This window comes from Aethalodelphis obliquidens, unplaced genomic scaffold, assembly GCF_003676395.1.
Source record: "Aethalodelphis obliquidens isolate GAN/ISIS:26980383/991018 unplaced genomic scaffold, ASM367639v1 scaffold28, whole genome shotgun sequence".
Taxonomy (NCBI): domain Eukaryota; kingdom Metazoa; phylum Chordata; class Mammalia; order Artiodactyla; family Delphinidae; genus Aethalodelphis; species Aethalodelphis obliquidens.
Window position 1 is genome coordinate 2,471,490 of NW_020837972.1, and position 19,598 is coordinate 2,491,087.

The 19,598-nt window shown below is 41.8% G+C and overlaps 1 protein-coding gene and 1 pseudogene across 1 annotated transcript in view; one reads left to right on the forward strand and one right to left on the reverse strand.

Annotated features, from left to right (window-relative positions):
• ZNRF3 (zinc and ring finger 3) overlaps nucleotides 1-19,598 on the reverse strand; it is a 145,168-nt gene that overhangs the window by 79,750 nt on the left and 45,820 nt on the right. The gene's annotated exons all lie outside the window — the stretch shown is intronic.
• On the forward strand, nucleotides 13,799-18,506 carry LOC113629712 (origin recognition complex subunit 4 pseudogene; annotated as a pseudogene).

Sequence of the window (19,598 nt, forward strand, 5' to 3'; positions counted from 1 at the left end):
TCTCAGTCAGAGCAGATGACTTCAAAGGACTGAAAGTCAGGCCCCATGCTTTGTAGACATGCCTCTCTTCCTGGAGTAGGCAAAATCAGCTTCCCCAAATTCTCCATGCTACACACTCGGTCAAGAAGAAAACACCAGCCCCAGAAAAGGGAAGGAAAGAAGAGTCAGGAGGTCTCTTTGTTTCTAGGAAGCTCGGGATTTCATCCAATACAAGAAGCTGCTGCGAAAAAAAGAAAAAAAAAATCAAGGAAACAAAAATCAAAGGTTGCTCAGAAAACCTAAAATATGTCATCAGACACTTCCGGCTAACAGGAAGATCTACAGGTATTAGCAGGAACTATCCCTCACCCCTCCCCACCTTATCTGTACTACACACTGTCCAGTCCCTTGTATTTCAGGGTTGGCCTCCCACATCACTTTACCAGCCCATTTCCATCCCAGAAAGCAGCCTGCAGAGAACACACCCCCTACTTGAAGGCACTATTGGCCAAGGCGGACATCCCTGTCTCTGACCATCTCTGTGGTACTTGATATGCTCCAACAATGAACAGAGCAACCACCCATCAGCCAGGTGGGCCAACGTGCTTTTCCTGTCCCGGGGATGAAGAGAACACTTTGCACTCCATCCTGCCCAGCCTTTAGGACCGCAGCAGGTAGTCAGTGGGGTAAATGGAAGGATGGCTTATTGCTGGTTTCCAAGCCATGTTTAGTACAGGAAGTCCTTTCTTTTTCTTTTTTAAAATTTATTTATTTATTTTTGGCCGCGTTGGGTCTTCGTTGCTGCGCATGGGCTTTCTCTAGTTGCAGCGAGCAGGGGCTACTTACTCTTCATTGTGGTGCGTGGGCTTCTCATTGCAGTGGTTTCTCTTGTTGAGAAGCATGGGCTCTAGGCGCATGGGCTTCAGTAGTTGTGGCATGTGGGCTCAGTAGTTGTGACTCACAGGCTCTAGAGAGCAGGCTCAGTAGTTGTGGCACACGGGCTTAGTTGCTCCGTGGCATGTGGGATCTTCCCGGACAAGGGCTTGAACCCACGTCCCCTGCATTAGCAGGCAGATTCTTAACCACTGCACCACCAGGGAGGCCCCAGGAAGTCCTTTCTATCAACCCACCCTTAAGTAAATCCACAGAGGATTCTAGGTGGTGGACAGGCGGACTTTTTAAAACATATGTTTTATGTTCATATACATAAATATACATATGTTCATTTTACCATGAATTAGAAGAGAGAAGCACAAATTCTTGATAAAATCTCCTTTTTCACCAAAGCTAAGACACCATCAACCAAACATCTTTGAGTGGCAAGGAAAAAATTAAACAAGGACACACAATGGATTTTAAGACATTCCAATGTCAGAAATGATAAGACACAAAAAAAGCAAAGCATCTAAGAATCAACAAAATCAAAAGTTACTTCAGTTTTTAGAATTATAGTCACTTTAAAGAGAAATATTAAATGAGTGTGGCACACAGATATGGGAGGAATTGTGAAGGTGTTATAAGAATGACTACATTATATAACAAGAGCAAGCCGTGCTTGCTTAGGGCCCTGCTCTAAGTGCTTTATAGAACTGAATATATTTAATCTTTAAAACAACCCCATGACGAGGTACCGCATCATGCCTGTTTTCAGAGCAGCGAACTGCAGAATGATGGGGGCGGTGACCTGCCCAATGTCACACACAGGTGGTGCCGAGGTGAGAAGCCCAGCCCAGCACCAGGCATGTGGGTCCCAGCTCCCTGCTCTTCTGAGCCTCTCCAGAGAACTCCGGGTAGGACCATGGGAAACCGCCAATATTTAACTATTTCTGACTTACAAAAATGGCAAGTGCAAAGGATTCAATCTAATAGTCGCACCAGCCATTTGTTAAATGTCTGATTAACGGCTGAAACGTGACTGACTAGAGAGAATTCCTTTCAGGGCAGAGTGGAACCTCGGTCGTGGGCGGCGCATCCCTAACCTCAATCCAAAACCCTGAAACTTTTGAAATATTCTAGAATGTTTACCTAAAGCCCCTTTCATTTTCTTCACTTGGATTCCAGTCTCCAGAATCAATTGAAGGACAGGAAGGAATACTTGCAGGAGAAAGGTATAAAAAGGAGAAATGCAAGTACATTCTGTTCCTAAACTTCAGGGCTGGCCTGCAAGCAATTTCAGGACAACCTTAAGAGACAACTAATAATTCTCTGGATTGATCTTTCACAAGCTGTGGCCTCACCCCTGTCAAGCTGTGGCTAAGCTAGTGGCTGGAGGGCAAAAGCCATAAGCCGGGGTTGGCCAAATACTTCTCAAGATGAATGATTTGGTTCATCAAGGGCACAGAATATCAAAGGTTATGCCCAGGGTCTGTTTCTAAAAGTAATTATGTAATAAATGACCCCCAAAGCAGGGGCCCCCACCCACCATGCCTTTCCTGTCGGCACCTGCACTCAGGGCTGCACGCAGCCGGCTCCAGCCGGCACCCTTCACACCCTGGTCTCATCTACTCAGATGAATGGGGCCCCTAGAGTTGTGCAACATGCTGGCCCTTCCTGCACATATGTAGAGAAGGAGCTCAGGTTTCTAATAACTCTGGGCAAATGCCCAGAGAAGATCTGAAGTTAAGCAGAAACCTGATACACAAAACTGGGATCATCACGGAGGAAGGCAAGGAAAAACCTGGATCTTATTTTAGGAAAATACTTTATTCTGACATTTAACTCAAAATACCTTAATAGTCAAGGACTCTGAGCTGGTTAATACTCCTGGTTCTAAAAGCAGCACAGACCCCGACATAGGAACCTCTTTCATTTTTATTTCTTTGTAACTTGCAAAGCTCATTCTCATTACTGATATGCCTCCATTAACTCCTAATTCCAGAGAAGTTTAAAATACACACATTCTCAAACATGTTCTTTTTTTTTTAATCGTCAAAGCTCAGCACCAGAAAAAATTAACTCAAGCCAGAGAAGATTATCTTCATAAACATTATGTTCTTAATAGAAGTAAACTGCTCTTTTCCCTTAAGCAAAATAGAACATTATGCAGCGCCTTTTGTACTCGGCTTTCAAAATGTGAATGGGAACACTTTACCAAAGTCACGAATATACAAAAGGACCAAACAAAATCGCAAAAAAAACATGGAAATGAAAAACTTCTCTCTGCCGAAAGGAACTGTTCTTTGTTGATAAAGGGAGGTTCAAACATATTTTAAATATTTTTAAACAAAGGCCTAGCTGATGTCCCTTAATCCATCCATCCAGCTCAACTTTCTGCGCAGGCAGCTGCCACAGCGCAGCGCCCGTCCAGAAGGGAGGGCCGGAGGCATTTCCTCAGTGGCCCACATTCCTGGGGGACACGGGACTTAGCAAAGTTAACAGCAATTTTCAACCTCCAATGCAAGTACAACAACATCTTCATAAAAGTTTTACAAGGACATCCTGGCAAGAACCAAACTACCGCGAAGAGCAATGTTTCGGGGCCCCGAGCATTCCAGCAGCTCGCTTTTCTTGGCCACCTCTCCTTGCAGTGTGGTGCAAACAGGCGGTCAGCTGGGAACCCGCAGGAGGGTCCCAGGGAGAAAGCACTTGGAGAAAATAAACCCAAATGTACCCATTCTGGCTCAACACTCCTTGCTCCGCAGGAAAGGGGAGCAAGAGGAGGCCAGGCAGATTTCAACATCTCTCATCAGTGCCGGGGAAAGGATGGGTGTAGATGCGTGAAGCTGCCTGCCCCGGAGTCCAATACCGTCTCTCTCCATTCCTCCAGAGGATGCCATCCTCAACCTTGCATTCCTCATCAGTGAGAGCACTAAGGGAGCATTGCTCTGAGCAGGACCCTCACACGGGGGGTGGCACAGGTCGCCCTGGGAGACCATCCATGGTGCGACCTATGGAACAAAGGTCCAAGGTGAATAACAGAACCACGGGGCCACAAGGGAGAGCAGTCAGCCTTGAAACCAGGATCAGGGTCCTAGGGTTGTCCTAACAAATGCCACAGACTGGGTGGTTTCAACACCAACGCACTGTCTCACAGTGCAGAAGGCCGGAAGTCAGAGATCAAGGTGTCTGATGGCTGAGGGAGAATCTGTTCCCACCTCTCCCTTCGCTTCTGGCGGGGGGCTGCTGGCAATCTTTGGCGTTCCGTGGTTTGTAGAATCATCACCCCATCACTGCTTCCCATCTTCACATGGTTCTCCCTGTGTTCGTGTCTGTGTCCAGATTTCCCCATTTTATAAGGACACCAGCCATATTTGATCAGGACCCTCCCTAATGATCTCATTTTCACTTGATTACCTCTGTAAAGAATCCATCTCCCAAAATGGTCACATTCTGAGGTACTGGGGGTTAAAGCTTCAACACATGAATTTGGGGGAAGGGACATAATTCAACCCCATAAGAGGGCCCTTGGAGAATCACTGGTAGTTGAGAAAGAAAGGGTCCTGTAAGAAATTAGCATTTTCATTCTTTAGCATCTCTTGCACAATAAGTAACTGCAGAAGCCAAAAGTCTGTATCACAATGCAGGAATAAGTTAAATGAATAATTTTTTTTAAGTGGGCAGAAAGATGTGGGAGAGAAACACAGGCAAGGTGCCATCACAAGGGGAAACAGGAAAAATGAGGTGTAAAATGATACATTCATAAACAGTTTTGGCAGAGGCCTGTTGCCAGGAGCTATACAGTAGACTCTCTGAGTTTGGCAAGATATAAAAGAGAACAAGGCCCAAAATACATTAATGGCCCAGCTATGGCTTTAGATCGGGTCATAATTGGCTGGGAAACGGGGCTCACCTTACAATTCCGTGAACTGCTAACTTTGAGTCTCATGCCATTCAGTGAGGATTTACATGGCAAGGATCAGGTCATTGCCAGCCACTGGCCTGGGCTTGAGCTAGACACCCATCTAGGGTTTCCAGAGTAAGGAGTGTCCTGAGAAACAGACATATGCAGGAAGGCCCTAAAGGGCCCCTGTTTTCTCAAACTCAAAACATGAAATAAGGAAACATCACATCTGGCAAAGGTGGGTGATGAAGAGAGGCTTTTTCTTGGAAGAAAAAGAAAAGAAAACGGGAAGGCATTTTATTTTCAAAGGAGCCTCAGTGGTAATAGCTTTGTGATTCTGAATATTGCTGAAGACTAGGAAGAATGTCCAACTACAAGGTGCATAATACACGCACACATACACACACACTGTCACTATCATCATGCAAATGTGTGCTAACATCTGAGATAACAGAGAGGCAAGTGCCTTCAAAACAATTTCACCCCAATTTCCATTAAATGCCATCTAGCCCGTGTTTCTCAAAGTCCACTCTATAAGCTCCTGGTGGGGCGGCAGTGGGGGTGGTCCTTAAACCTTTTAAAAGAATCTGCGAGGGCAATACCATATTTGTAATAATACTAAGACAACAACTGCCTTTTACATTATGCCGACATTTGCACTGATTGTGTAAATGTAACAGTGGGATAATACTGTTGAGTGAATCAAGGCAGTGGCGCCAGATTGCACTCCTGACTACTGTATACTTGCAATCAGAAAAAGGAGTTTCCTTAAGAATGCTGACGAAGCAATACTGATGAAGAACACTGATGAATAAAAACTATTTTTATTTTATTGTTTTTTATTTTCTTAGCTCCCAACTCCTGAGTACATACTTCTTTAATATTCTGTGTGACAAAGGAAGTATGCGTAGAGCACTTCTGCTGCATACCAAAGCACATGGTTGCTTCATGATAAAGTACTTGTGCAATTGTGAGTTGCAAACTGAACTAGCCACTTTTTTATGGGACACCATTTTTACCTAAAAGAATAACTGACAAAGTATGGTTATACAGATAAGTACAGGGCAGACATTTTCTCACGAATGAAGCGAGCCTGCCACTTCAAGGAAAACAATTGACAATATTTGTTGCCAACAATAAAATCTGAGCTTCCAAGCAAAATTAGAATTTGGGGAAATTTGTATCTACCACCATGTGCTTGACAGAATCCCAATACTACTTAAAGACTTTCCTATTGAGGATGATGAGGATATTAACAAATGTGATTTTTTAATACTGTATAATGAAATGTGTCAGCATTTGAAAGAGCCATATGACTCAGTGAATCAGTATTTTCTAAATAACCAATGCACGATAATACAAAATCATTCATTAGTAACAGACCCATTCAAAGTGCAAGCAAGACCAATGGATTTCAACATAAAAGAATATGAAGAGTTCATCTATATGGCTTCAGGTTCCACATTACAATTAACCTTCAAGAAACTACCTCTTGCTAAGTTTTGATGTAGTATCAAAGATATCCACAATTATCTTAAGAAACTAATAAAATACTTCTCCCTTTTCCAACTACACATCTGTATAAGGCCAGATTTTCTTCATATACTTCAACCAAAGCATATCAAAACAAACTGGGTACAGAAGTAGATGTGAGAATCCAACTATCTTCTATTAAGCCAGATATTAAAGAGATAAAAATATTAAAAAGACCACTCTTCATTATATTTTCCAAAGCATAATATTGTTTCATAAAAAATGTTAGTTATGTTAACATGTAATGGGTTTATTATTATTTTAAAGCATATTTTAAAATTAAATATTTTCAAAGTTTTTGTTTTAATTTCTCACCTGGCAAATATCAGTAGATACAACCCACATAAAGAAAATCTCTTTGTGCACCTTAATACTTCATGAGGGACTTCCCTCGTGATCCAGTGGGTAAGACTCTGCGCTCCCAATGCAGGGGGCCCAGGTTCGTTCCTGGCTGGGGAACTAGATCCCACATGCATGCCACAACCAAGAGTCCGCATGCCGCAACCAGTAAGTCCACATGCCACAACTAAGGAGCATGCGCGCTGCAACTAAGACCCAGTGCAAATAAATAAATATTAAAAAAAAAAAAAAAACTTTATGAGCGTTAAGAACTCTTACAATAAAAAAAAAAAAGAATTACCCAATTTAAGTGGACAAAGGATCTGAGTAGACATTTTTCCAAATAAGATATACAAAAGACCAATAAGCATACGGAGAGATGCTTAACACCATTAGCCCCAGAGAAATGCAATCAGAACACGAGGTACTACTTCACATCTACTAGTATGACTATAATCAAAAAAACAGACAACAAGTGTTGATGAGGACAGAGAGAAATTGGAACCCTCATGCACTGCTGATAAGAATGTAAAATGGTGCAATCACTTGGAAAATAGTCTAGTAGTTCCTGAAAATATGAAACAGAGAGTTACCGTATGACCTAGCAATTCTACTGGTACGTTTACACCCAAGAGAAATGAAAACATGTCCACACAAGGACGTGAACATGAATGTTCACAGCAGCACTGTTTATAATAACCAAAGAGTGGAAACAACCCAAATGATCATAAACTGATGAATGGATAAACAAAATGTGGTGTCCATACGATGTAACGTTATTCAGTAATCTGTGGTTAATAACAGGATACCAGTTAAAAGAAGACTCCATCTAGACACCTGTGGATTCCCACATGTGCCTATTTAAAGGATTCAAAATAGAAGAGATATTAAAAAACTAAACCTTCTCAGGAGAGCCAACCCTAACTTCACCAGTCCCTCCCACAAGATGAACCCAACAGAAGCTAGTTTTACCCATATTCCAGCATTCTAGACTTGCCTCTCAATGCCTTCCCAAGAAATGAGTGCTATATTTCTCTTCCTCCCAGCTTTATGAGCTTCCCAAGTAATTGGTGACAGTGAGGGTTGAAGAAGCATAAGGCTTGTAGCATAGCTGAACAACTCAACCAACCTCATAGTCAAGTTCACCTTAACAAACAGTGCAGATCTTCCTACCATCAGCCACCATCGGCTACTGTCAAACACAAATGAAACACGCCCTCCGGTCCCCAAAACACTCTCCCACCACCCTGATGCCCCTAGATAACCTGCTCATAGAACCATCACCTGCGAAACTTCTCTTTCTTCCCCCAAATCACAAATATTTCCAAATAAAGGTAAGGTCCATAACTAGTGATTTCAACCACTAACAAACAGAAGGGCTTCCAAAGCCCAGTGCCATGCATCCACCTTTAACAAATGGACAGTCCAGCTGGACTTTGCCAAAAACAACCAATCCAAACACCAATGCCCACAAACTAGTAAGTCACTTTGAAGTCAGGCATCATTGCATGATTACAAAAGGTGATATATTATTTTATTGAATTCCTGCTAAGGGATAGAACTTCCTTTTGGATAAAACCACAACTTCTTAAAGCTGCAAAGCCATTTCTCTCACACAAAGAATGATGGTTGCATCAATTTAAAAAAAAAACAAAAAAAAAACCACAAGCACATTCTAATGACAAAAAAAACAGAGAAGAGATGCATTATCTTGGTTCACCTATTTAAAAAATACTTAGCTTTGAAAGAAAATATTATCAATGTACTTTGTGGGTTAATCTGTAGGGAATCAATTTTTTAAATTTCTCAGCTTATAAAAGTAATTATCTGATCACTGAAGAACTCGGAATATGAAGAAAATTAACACACCCCAAAATCTCATTACCGGAGAAAAAATTGAGAGGTAGTATTTCATTATAGCCTTTTTCTATGTATGCCATACAATTTTTCTTATTTTTTAATGAAAAAAAAGTAGGATCATATGATATACTACACTTTTTTTGCTGCACCTCGCAGCATGCGGGATCTTAGTTCCGCAACCAGGGATTGAACCCATACCCCCTGCAGTGGAAGCACAGAGCCCTAACTACTGGACCGCCAGGGAATTCCCTATACTACATTATTATATTCTGCTTTTTTCCCATTTATGAGCATTTTCCCTTGACATTAGATACTCTCAAACAATTTTAATGTCTGTAAAGCACTCTACTATATGAACAAAAGCACTATCACTTTGCCAGCCAGATATCCTCATTGTTGGCAATTTTTATCATAAATAACATATTAGTGAACATCCTCACACAAAAATCTTGATATGCACCTCTGATTTTGTTTTTTATTTTTTGTTTTTTAGGATAAATTCCTAGAAGAAAAACTGTTGAGTCAAGGAGTATGAATATTTTTAAGGCCCTTGATACGTACGCTGCTACAAACAACCCTCCTACCAGCAGTGCATAAAAATGTCTATTTTCTTGTACCTTTTTACTAAAATGTGTGCTACTATTATTTTAGCCGTTGTCACTTGGATAGGTTAAAAATAAAAGGCTAGTTTTTGTTTTAATCCAGGGTTCCTTTGGAATCCTTGCTGTTCCACAATGTCCTCATTCTGTCCAAGGCAAGTTCACAGAGCTGAACAGAAATCCATACACTAGCTGTGCGCAGCACATCAGGGGCTGTCCAAGCAAGACACGGGCCACATGTGAGGGGATTCTGCTGCTGTAAAGAAAAAAAAATTGATGCTTTGGGGGAAAACACGGGTGTTCAAGTGTATGGAGATTTAGGTACTTCGGCAATTCCCAGCACTCAGGTTACATGGGGAAGCAAGTTTACTGCCAACATACTAACACCTGGGGGGAGTGGGGGGCCAAAGAGTGCCCTCCCGTCCTAATAAGTGTTAATCACATTATAATAAAAATGAAAAGTAAACCAAATAGCTTCAGTAAGGAATCACTGCAGCAACTATTTCCACATTATCTCACAACTAGGGCAATCCTACACACTCAAAACTGTGCTTGATTCTGCACAAATATCCCCTCCACACCCCCACCCCCGCAAAACCTCATATTCTGGAAAGAGAAAGCACAGGCTGAGGGACGCTGGGAACCCTAAAAGAAATGTGCTAACAGCAGGCTCCTACCCCCAGCCTGGTAAATCTCTCATCTATAATCCAACACAAGAGACAACAGGCAAACAGCAAGAGGTCATCTTCAAAGAGCCGGTTGCTACGGGAAGCAAGTGTAGAGGCAGCAAGCATGTCCCCATCAAAGTCCGGCAGCTGCAGAAGAACCACAAAGGTACAGCTCCCCTCGGAGCATAGCACGGATGCGGGAGGGGCGTCTCCGGGGGAGGGGGCACAGGAGGAGGAGGAAGAAGGGGAGAGAAAAACATCAGACCAGCAGCAACTGCCCAGTGGAACATAAAACCTGGCAGTTTTGTGCTGCTCAACAAGGGGGAAAGTAGGAAAAGAAGAAACACAGAAAATAGCATTTCCTGAACTTGCCTTTTTAAGCTCTAGTCAAAACTGTCAACGTACCTGAGAGATGGCCAGATAAAACCCACGGCTATGGAAAGAGAAACAGCCATTAGTGATAAAACGGCAAGTATCAGCTTTAAGCACCATCTCAGTACAAATGTGATCACCTCCCGGCAGAAAAATCTCTAAATCCTTGGTCCAAATGCCCCCTTCCCAATACAGCAACAGCAGCCACAAAGAAGAGTAGACCTACCACTTGCCCACAGAATCCAAATAGGGGAATCTCAGGGCGGCCTTTAATTTGGGTAAAAGCTGCCCTCATTTTTCCAGGTAAAAAGCACAAGAGTCGACAGGATTCACAGCCCCTAAGTGGACATCTCAAATAGTCCCTTTTGCATTTGAGCTCTCCAACCCCAGATGTAGCACTGGTGCACAGAAATCACACAGGACTCAGGGGGAAGAGACCACTAGAGAATCAAGTCCCATTCCTTCACTCCGAATGAAGACAGACCTTAGGCCATTCCCCCAGCTCATCTGGAAGCCAGGTCTCCCAAATCCCAAGCTGAAGTTCTTGGTTGTCATGGGCGACAACCATAAAGGTCTAGGGACAAGGAGAGGGGCTAAAGCTTCGTCTTCGCTTCTGGGTGCTACTAAATGGCTTGATGTGCTATATGAAGTTCTGAAACAAAGTGCTCCCAAAGGACAGTCCATCTGTTGGTTCTGGTGGGTTTTCACAGAAGTCAGGCCCACAGGCAGGTGGACACATCTGTATGTCCTCACCCTGCTCTCTGTGTCTGTATCACATGGCTCTGCTGAGAAAGTGCTCAGACTCTCAAAGAAGATATCATTTTGCTCAAAATGATTTCCTGAAACAGGTGAGAGGTTCATGGGGCTAGATGTACACACACAAAGGGTTCAGGCCTGAAACTCAATCACAGAACCATATCCCATGTGAAAGGGCAAGGCTAAAATGGCACGGGTGATTTCTTCCAGGGTAAACACTCAGAAGTCACAGACTTGTGCAATCTGTTTTTATGAATGGCTCTGTCTTCATCACATTTTGCGGATATAAAATGTGCTGTTAAAAAAAAAACAAACAAATTTAAATGGTTCTTTCAATAGGCCAAGACTTTATCTGTATTTGTCCTCAGCCAAGTGGAAAAGAGTAAACATGAAATTAAAAAAATAAAAATGAAATAAACTCTGAATTCAAATCAACAAAAATAAGTCTGCAGTACTCCAGACACCTTTTATTGCCACCCAGCTAGTAAACAAGCAAGTGCTCCTAATCAGCGTGCCAGGGTCTCATCACTTTCTTCCTCAGCCGCCAATGCTGCCACCAACACAGGACTTCTCAGAACCCTACTTCTACTCTTGTGGGTTTTTTGTTTTGTTTTGGTTTTTAGTGTCAAGAAAAGAGAGAAGTACAGTACTCTGTAATGGCCTATATGGGAAAAGAATCTAAAAAAGAGTAGGTATATATATAACTGACTCACTTTGCTATACAGCAGAAACTAACACAACATTGTAAATCAACTATACTCCAATAAAAATTAAAAAGAAAAAAAAAAGAAAAGAGAAGTATGAGGAAAGATGTAGGCACTTATTTATATGAAGAAAGACTTCTCGAGTACCTTCCACTGTCACTTAACATGTTAGAGAACTGAAGACAGAAAACGAGGAGGGAAAAAAAAAAAGGAATTCATGAGGGTGATTCAAGTGCCTGAAAAGGAACAACTGTCCATAAAATGAACAACCTCAGTTAAATACATTTTTGTTATATTGGGTCATTTTCATAAATATTTTTGGCTGAAACCATTAGAAGCTTCTGGCTGCAATGGTAAATGATAAAGGGGAGTTGGTCTCCCTTACAGTTCACAACTGGAGATTAAGTTTAAGAGACCCAACCCAACCCCCTAACCCAAAGAATCAAACTTGCTCCTGCCCTCTCAGCCTTCCAAAGGCCCAGAGGAAGACCTCTGTGGCCCCAGGTCAGGTGCCAGCAGCCTCTGAAGGGGAGGGAAAGTGCTTCTGAATGACCAGATTAAGTCTGAATGGAGGAAGAACCTGTGATTAAGTTTTCTGAATAGTTGGCTCTCTTAGGGGGAGCAAACTCCTTCCAAAAAAAAACACAAAACGGCAGAAACCTCGCCTGGCTCTCTGTTACTACCCTTCAGAAATGGGAGTCCTGCTCTTTGGATCCAGGAAAGTGGATTTTCACATACTCAAGTCAAGCCCACTTTCCAACCAACGTGTGGGGTTCAGCCAATTTTCAAGGGAAAGGAGAAAAAAAATAACACTGCCTTATTTCTTCTCCAGATTACTATTTAGACAGTTCAGGTTGACATGGACCATGTTTTAACCGCCAATCCCCCAGGACAAACTTAGAAACTTCTCCAAGCCATTACACAGCAAAGAAGCTACTCTTTCCTTCAACTCACTTAGCTTCATCTTCAACCAAAACTTCTTTACAATATTATTCCAGCTTTGCTGGTCCAGAATCTTTGCCAGAAGGTTCTTTACCCCAAGCATAAGTAGGAAAGGAAAAAGGCAAAAGGCATTTTATCTAACCTGTGGCAGTCTGGTCGGAATTGTCCTGGCTACACAAGACGCAGGCCTGCTGAGGTTTTGTTCTGCTTTTCTAAGTTGGGGGGCGGGGAATATCAACATAAATCTTTCCTCCCAGTGAAAGATCCGAGGACTAAGTTAACTCATAACACAGACTACTCATATATTAAGATACAGTTCATTAAAAATCTTGAACAAAATGTTGAGTGACCCATGTTAAAAACTCAAGTTTGGGTGTAAAAGGCCAACGTCTGAAAAACCCAGGGGGGGAAGAATGGTTGGGAGAGATGAAAAAACTCTTCCAAGACCATCCTGTTTAAGCTCGACCATCTTGGCAAGGAGAGCGTGCACCTCCCCTCCTAAAGCACCTGGTTCTGCAACTGATGTTCAACGTGTTTCCATTTAACTGCAGGGGACACAAGAATGAAAGGCAGAGATCCTGCCCTTCAAAGAGACTGCAGTTACACAGAGGAGAGAAGGCACGAAAAGAATAAAATGCACGTGGGAGTGAGGGGTAAGTGCCAAGAGCGAGGCCCATCAAGAGAGGGCAAGATGGGGGCATGAGGCGTCCCGGGAGGCCTTCAGGATTTGGTCTCGAGAGATAACAGACTGTGAGATTTGGCTCCTTACTTATTTCTGTCTAGAACTTTCCAAGGATTTTTTTTTTTTTTCCCCTTAATTTAGGCCGCGCCGCATACCATGCATGATCCTAGTTCCCCAACCAGGGATCAAACCCATGCCCCCTGCAGTGGAAGCGCTGAGTCCCAACCACTGCACCGCCAGGGAAGTCCTCCAAGTTTCCACTCAGCAACTGATGTGGCACAGATTACACATTTATATTTATTAAGCCCACTAAATATATAAAATACTTAATATATATTTGTGTATTTATTAAGCATAACAATAGCTAGCTCTTACTATGTATCTATTTAATCTTACAACCATAAGAAGTTTTTTTTTTTTTGCTGTACGCGGGCCTCTCACTGTTGTGGCCTCTCCCGTTGCGGAGCACAGGCTCTAGACGCGCAGGTTAAGCGGCCTTGGCTCATGGGCCCAGCCGCTCTGTAGCATGTGGGATCTTCCCGGACCGGGGCACGAACCTGTATCCCCTGCATCGGCAGGCAGACTCTCAACCACTGCGCCACCAGGGAAGCCCATAAGAAGTATTTTTTAAGATACTCATAACAAAAACTCAAAGAGGCTAAGTGCCTTACCTAGGGTCACTCAGCTGAAAAGTAACACTAGACTTCGAACTCAGGTCAGATTGCCAAGTCTGATGCTGCATTTCCCTCTGCACCTCGGCAATGCAACAGTTCCAAGCACACATCCCCTCCTCCAGTGGATTTTTTTTTAAGGTGTCAAAACCCCACCAGTAATTTTAAACCTCCGGTGTAATTCTTAGCCTATAATTATTTGTTTACATGCATGTCCTCCCAACTAACCCAAGTTCCTTAACGACATCCTTCACCTTCATATTCTAGCACTGGGTGTGGCACACAGGAAAGCTGAACAAACACACCATGGTCACACTAAACTGAGTGGCTCACGACACTCAAAACGCCAGAGAGCCTGCTTCAGCTAGAAAGTCGTCAAAGGGTTTTGCTCACTTAACCTCCCTGACCCTGTTTCCTCATCTGTTAATAAGGACAATAATGATACCTGTTTCATAAGGTTGTTTTGATAAGTGTGTTAGATAATGCATGCTAAAGGCTTGGCAATGCCTGGAACATGCTAAGTACTCCACAGAGGCGGGCAAATAATGTCTAACCTCCAATGCAAGATAAAAGGGAGGTATGCCCTACCTCACCTTTCATCCACTAGACTTAAATTCTGGAAACTGATATTATTAAGTTTTAAAAGGGTTCCAAGCAATGTGTGCTATCCATTGAAATACAATGGGACAGATCTAGATATACTGATAAAGAAAAACTTTCAAGACACATTAAATGAAAAAAAAAAAAGGTGTGTGTGTGGTCTGATTACATAGGTATATAAGTGCACAGAAAAATACTCTGAAATATATAGGTAATGAGATGGGAGGAGTAAAGAGGTCTTTTCCTTCTGTCACTATTCAGTTCTGATATTTGAATCTTATTATAAAAAAACATTAAAAGTAATATTTTCATTAAAAGCAAAAACAGTGTGGAGTTAACAGTAATGTACCACTGTTGGTTCCTTAGTTGTGACAAATGTACCACAATAATGTAAGACATTAACAATAAGAGAAACTGGGTGAACGGTATATGGGAACTCGCTATCTTGGCAGCTTATCTTAAGTCTAAAACGATTCTAAAATTTAAAGTTTGTTTTGGACTTCCCTGGCGGTCCAGTGGTTAAGATTCCGTGTGTCCACTGCAGGGGGTGCAGGTTCAGTCCCTGGTGGGGGAAGTTCCACATGCTGCAAGGTAAAAGCAATAATATGTATAGCACAGAACCACCTTTGCTTTTAAAACTCTGTCCATATACATAAATATATATTCACTACATTTCAAATGTTAACAATGGTTCTGAGTGGTAAGATTGAAGATGGTGCTCATTTCCTTGTACCTTCTAGATCAGTGGTTCTCAAAGGGTGGTTGCCAGATCAGCCATAGCAGTGATATCGGGAAACTTGTTAGAAATGCAAATTATCAGGCCCCACCCCAGGGCCACTGAATCAGACTCTCTTGAGGTGGGGGCCAGATAATTTTGATGCACATAAAAGTTTGAGAACCCTGTTCCAGATCACAGAAACTGGTTTTATAAAAAGTGTCCCTTTTATAGTCAAAACAACAGAAAAATGAAACTTGAAAAGGGGGTCAGTATGTTGATGAATGAATAGCATTTTAAGCCCAGATGCAGGCCCTGACACAGCACGTGCACCAGGATGCAAGCACAGGCCAGTCCCAACTCAGACTGACCTGCTCTGTCCCTTCCCTTGTCTCCCCACCATCCCAGGCCAGCTTCCATGGGAGCCCCTGGGATACCTACAGAGACAAGTTTCAGACAAACAAATCTGGCATGGGGGGAGGGTTTCTTTTTTAAAAAATTTTTTATTGTAAGAGGAAAGTTTGCTGGCAACAGCTCATCATCTTCAAATTTATGGCCTCCAGTCTCAGTTGTATATTAACAGCACCAGCCAGGGCATGACAACTAACAGTTTAAGAGGTAGAGACTCATCTTCATAATTAAAAAAAAAAATTCCTAAAACATGAATGTAGTAGCAGCTCACATGAACAAGGTGTGAGCCTATCAGCCCTGCCTTTGGAATGGCCCCGGATGTCCTCTGCCATCCTACTCCGAGGCCCTGGGAGTATTTATAATGCCCGGCTGGCTTCCTCCCCTCCAGGTACATCCCGAGACTCCTTCCACCTCGTGCAGAAGACCCTTGGAGTCTGTACTTCAGCTCTGCTTTCAGAGGCCCTCAAGGGGCTGCTCTGCCTGCTGGCTCAGCTCCATGAGAGCCATGGTAAAGGGAGTATGGGTGTATCGCTGGCAGCGGCAGCAGGTGAGGCAGAGCAGAGTATGCGGCGAGAGGAGCCTATGAAGGGATTCCTGCGGTCCCCAGAATTCTGCTCTGCCCTGGATTTCAATTTGTTGAAATGAGCAGTCGTAAATCAAAGAGTAACAACTTAATACAAGCAGAATACCTTTCGCGGGTACAAAGAATTTTACGTGAAAGATTTTGTCATCAGAGTCCACATAGTAACCTATTTGGAGTACAAGTACAATATAAACACTTAATTGAGCTGCTGAAAAGAACTGCTATCCATGGAGAAAGTAACTCTGCTCTCATTATTGGACCCCGAGGATCAGGAAAGACTATGTTAATAAACCATGCTTTGAAAGAACTAATAGAAGTAGAAGAGGGAGTGAAAATGTATTACAAGTTCACTTAAATGGACTGCTGCAGATCGATGATAAAATTGCCCTAAAGGCAGTTAAATCTGGAAACTGTAGTTGGAGATAAAGTTTTTGGAAGCTTTGCTGAAAACCTTTCATTTCTTCTGGAAGCTTTAAAAAAAGGTGACTGGACTAGTAGTTGCCCAGCGATCTTCATGTTAGATGAATTTGATCTTTTTGCTCATCATAAAAACCAAACGCTCCTCTATAATCTTTTTGACATTTCTCAGTTTGCACAGACTCCAGTAGCAGTTATTGGTCTTACACGTAGATTGCATATTTTGGAACTCTTAGAAAAAAGAGTGAAGTCACGATTTTTCCACTGGCAGATACACTTAATGAATTCATTTGGTTTTCCACAGTATCTTAAAATATTTAGAGAACAATTATCTCTATCTGCAGTATTTCCAGACAAGATTTTCACTGAGAAGTGGAATGAGAAGGTTCAGAGTCTCTCAGAAGATAGAAGTGTGCAAGAAGTGCTGCAGAAGCATTTCAATGTCAGCAAAAACCTGCGGTCATTACACATGCTACTGAGGCTTGCTTTAAATCGCGTAACAACATCACAACCATTTATGACTGCAGCAGATCTGATGGGGGCAAACCAGCTGTGTAGCGTGGACTCTAGAGCAAATATTGTACGTGGTCTGTCGGTCTTGGAAATCTGTCTTATCATAGCAATGAAACATTTAAATGACGTCTATGAAGAGGAGCCCTTTAATTTTAAAATGGTTTATAATGAGTTTCAGAAGTTTGTTCAAAGGAGGGCCCATTCTGTTTATAATTTTGAGAAACCTGTTGTCATGAAGGCTTTTGAACACTTACAACAATTAGAATTAATAAGGCCCCTGGAAAGAACATCAGTAAATGCACAGAGGGAGTACCGGCTGATGAAACTACTTCTGGATAACACACAAATTATGAATGCTTTGCAGAAATACCCTAACTGTCCTACATATGTTAGGCAGTGGGCAACATCCTCCTTAAACTGGTTATAAATATAACCATGGCTTCAGTTATGGAGTTTCAGGCATACTTCTCTAAAGAACTAAAAGCTATTGTCCTTTAACAAGATATGTTACTATGTTTTCCTATATTTATAAAGATGTATTTTTGTATTTATGGAGACTGTTACATATGCAGTATCATGGCTGTGCCTTGCCTTTGAATCACAAGCAGTTACATGATTTATAATTCCAGTGACTTAGATTATTTTGTAAGTAGCTGTTCAAAAAAATAAGTATGACTCTTTTAGGGATTGAACCACATGCTTATTTAACATTTGTGAAGTATTTATGTGGTACATTTGAAGAGTTCATTTCAACCCAGCAGCCAGATGTTTTAACAATCCTTAAAACAGTAAAGAAACAATGGTAAGAGTTGAGGTGTAATGAGTAATCTTTTGGTCCATTGGGAGGTGCTGCAGTTTTTCTGTATTCATGGAAATTTGGGTTTCTGTCCCAGACCAAGGTCTTCTAGTTCAGGAGACTGATCAGTTTGGCTAGAAGATGGTTCACATGGAAGAAAAAAGCCAAAAGTTTGAACATTTTCTTCCAGACTTCTTAAAATATGGTACTCATACCATCTACAGAAGAATCTTTTGTAGGAGGTTTTTAAATACAGATTTTTGGGCCTCTTCTAGGGACTAGCATTTGTCTTTCTAACAGGCACTTTACGAAATTCCTGTAAAACCACTCCCACAAATAATGGAAAGTGTGTGACAGTGTTAACTAAATCTATTTGTAACAAAAAGTAGACCCCTACGAGGAATGTGGAAATGTCAAAGCATTACCTTATAAATTCAGGAATCCATGAACTAATACTGGTATATGTTTGCTTGTTTATTTATTTATTTTTATTTTGGCAGCAATGGATCTTCAATGCGAGGCGAGCATGCAGGTTCAGTAGTTGCTGCGTGAGGGCTTAGTTGCCCGGAGGCGTATGGAATCTTAGTTACCCGGAGGCGTATGGAATCTTAGTTACCCGACCAGGGATTGAACCCGCGTCCCCTGCACTGGAAGGCGGATTCTTAACCACTGGACCACCAGGGAAGTCCCTGGTATATGTTTAAAGTGAAATTTAATAAGCATTCATTAAGTGTTGTGACTTCATTTATTCAAGAATATTTGATTGCCTATTCCTTTCATGGAAGGTTTACAGAAGAGAGAGTCCCTATCCTTGTGCAGTTTGTAATCCTTTTAACTGTCGAAGACCCAATGATATTTAGTTACTGTTGTTTACAGGTGAGAAAACTAACACAGTAGTGGCCCTGTCCAGAGGATTGACAGACCCTGGAATTCAACTCATTTCGCTGACACCAAAGCTCAGTAACGTGTTCCTTACCATGTATTTTTAAAAGTGTACTCTAAGAAATTATTTACTTGGTTTTGAAGAAGTATTGCGTTTAGAATGGAATATGAGATTTCTGTGCATAAAAATAGCTCTTCAGTAGTTGCAACCTATTCTTTGCATACTTAGGCATTCTAAGTTTTCAGATCACTGTCAATTACTTTTCAGCAGTGTCTCATGAAAGCTAAGGCTTGCATCCTGGTTCTATGCAATAGTCTATAGATTTTTAGGGGACAGTTTGCCAAAATACTTACCATGGTAGATTCACTATTACTAGAAGCAAGGATTTTGCACTTGAGCTAAAATTGTCCCTTTAAAAATTTTTCTGAACTGTTTTAGGGAAGTACCCTCTGCTTTAAAGGCACTGACCACAAAAGTACCTAAAGAACTGGCTTGAAGACTGCAAATTTTTATCAGCTTAAGATTCCACTAAAAGATTAAGAGCACTCATCTGCCTCCCTGTCTCCATAAGAGCTACAGAAAATCCATCAACATCAGTGAAAGAGCTATAAAACAAACTAGAAAAAATAGGTTAGCAAAAGTCATACAATGAAGCACGTGCCTACATTTCAAAGACATTTTTTCAGAGAAGGAATGTTGATATTCCCCTTTCCATATTCCCTAATACAGAGAAGCTAAAATATACTTTAAATTTTTAAAACTAACTTCATCTCTTAAATTGTTTAAACCATCATC